Source organism: Oratosquilla oratoria, chromosome 12 (assembly GCF_046742065.1).
Source record: "Oratosquilla oratoria isolate Oo_2021 chromosome 12, ASM4674206v1, whole genome shotgun sequence".
NCBI lineage: Eukaryota > Metazoa > Arthropoda > Malacostraca > Stomatopoda > Squillidae > Oratosquilla > Oratosquilla oratoria.
In genome coordinates, this window is record NC_134788.1 from 43,825,019 (window position 1) to 43,827,518 (window position 2,500).

Genomic DNA, 2,500 nt, shown 5'->3' on the forward strand with positions numbered 1-2,500 from the left:
TTAAGGGTCGCTCGCGGCTCAGCGTAGTTGGCAAGAGAGGTCGCTAGCTCGAGAACCATTTGCTGGCTCCTATGATGGCTAGCTCATATTCACCTCTTGCCAACTATGGGAAGTGTGGGACCACCTGTGGCTGCGTCACTACATGTTTGTGTGTGTGTGTATTCACTTGGTCTTTGGATCACGTGTTGACTCGTGATCGACAGCTATTTCCCTCCTGGAAGAGAGCTCAGAGCTCGTAGGTCCGATCTATGGGTAATGCTATGACCTTGCACACACACACACCCCCAACTCCCCGCCCACGAGCGTCCCCCCCCCCCCCCTCAGCGCTGCGATACTGATATTTTTTCAGCCCCGGGCGAGAAGTCGAACCCGGACCTCCGTAGTGGCAGGCCAGAGCTCTAACCACAGCGCCATGAGAGGTTGTGTCGTGTGTGTGTGTGTGTGTGTGTGTGTGTGGTGTGTGTGTGTGTGTGTGTGTGTGTGTGTGTGTGTATATATATATATATTATATATGTATATATATATGTTTATAAATATATATATATATATATATATATATATATATATATATATATATACATATGTAAACGTGATCACAGACCGGATTTAGATACCGATGTAGTTTTTCGTTCACAACAGGCAGAGATAGTCAGTTACCAGTTGCTAAGGGCGTATGCATTCAGTAAACAGAGAAGGAGCACTTTTAGTACGTGAAGGTTAGTGTTTGAGGTTGTTTTCTCTTTATCAAGTTTTGCAAAATGATTATCATGTTTCTTAGATTATTGAAGACTACAATGGCATGTAATCCCAGATTTGTATTTGTAGTACGGTACATGTTTTGGTATAAAAGGGCAAAGGCTGCGTCATTCCCTGTATTCAAATGACCTTGAAATGACAAAAGCCACAAAACTTAAAATTCACAGGCACAACGTAATAAATCGGGAAACATTAATGCCTTTCAAACTGAATATTAAGCGATAATTTATAGAAAATACGACATTAGACCAGGTTTGGCGGTAATTAACCATTAAGCCATTCGTTAGCGCCGTCCTATATATATTTTTATATACATATATATTCTGCGCATTTAAGACATTGGTAAAATTCCAGAATCACTCAAACACAGAAATCTAACATGAAATTGACGTTGTCCCGTAGCTCCTAACCTAACCTAACCATTGCATAGAAAAAGACATCTCAAATGCAGAAACGAAAAGAGTAAAAAGTGAGTTTGAGAGGCACTGGAATAGAACCAAAATATTGATCAATTTGTTAGTGTATGGTGCTTATTTCTTTGTTCTTATGTGAACCATGGGAAGGGAAGTAAAAAGGTGCTCAAGCATGGCGTGACGTGGCGGATTCTATGCCATAAACCGCCATAGTAGCCGAACGTGACATTGGTACGGCGATACTTTCTGGCCAGTAGCGAAGTTAAGTCGTACGTCAGTTGCATGTGTACATATTCCGTGTAGAAAATGCATGTGTTTCTGTGATTCAATGTAAAAGTCAGGTATTTCAAAATGTTACGTTCTATTTTTTCTAATTGTGTGTGGTTTTCCACATTTTCGTAATTTTATGGTACGATATCTCATTCAAATTATCCTTTCTTTAGTGTTTCATGTGGTATGTAATTTTAATAAAGTTAGTTTATTCTTGTCCGGAAGAATTAGACGTAGGCAAAGTTAAGCAGGACTGGTTTGCTTAATTTAGGGTTGGGAAGATATAATCATTTGGGATTATTGGATGAGAAAATCAAGAAGACCTCCAGCTGAATATACTTATAATGAGAATCCGACAAGAACTAATGGTCTCAAACTGTCAGGAAATAGATTTAATATGGAAGTGGGTAGAAACGACTTCGCCAACCATGTAGTTAATGGATGGAACAAACTTCCTGCAGAGGCAGTGCAACGTAGTTCAGTTCGAAGCTTTAAGATTCGTTTAGTTAAACATTTAAGCAAGATGCTGTAATGACTGCCATTTATATTAATTTATTTGTATGTTATTATTTGTTCATTACTATTTGCTTGATTTTGATATATTAATAGATATCTGTCAATCTATTATCATTTACTATATACTTGTTTGTTTATTATTTAACTATACCTATGTATTTATTTTGTTTTATTTATTGTTGTGTATATTATTTTTTTTTCTTTTATCTATTCATTATCACTATTATAATTTTTTCCTGCATTCGACCTAGTTATGGTATCCTTTATGTAATGACTAGCACAGCTCCACAGGGTTCAAGATTAGCACTATCATATCTGTGTCTAAGACAAGCTATGCAACATGTTTGCAGGCAGATGATGATACAGAAATCATGAGAAGAGCAGAAAACAAGGGGAAGCATAGTCTATTGCATATAAAAGGATAGTTTTAATTAAAAAAGACAATTTTCATTAAAAAAGGACAGTTTAAAAAAAAAACCAGTTTTTACATGGAGCTGAAAATAGTTGGTAGACAAGTCAAAGGCACTCACCCATTCCACTCCCCA

The 2,500-nt window shown here is 37.4% G+C and overlaps 1 protein-coding gene across 1 annotated transcript in view; it reads left to right on the forward strand.

Moving 5' to 3' along the window:
- The first annotated feature begins 628 nt into the window (after positions 1-628).
- The window catches only part of LOC143031562 (uncharacterized), a 39,525-nt gene continuing 37,653 nt past the window's right edge, over positions 629-2,500 (forward strand). Inside the window, exon 1 of the mRNA XM_076195579.1 lies at positions 629-716. The gene's annotated coding sequence lies outside the window, so the exon portion shown is untranslated. The remainder of the gene's footprint in view (positions 717-2,500) is intronic.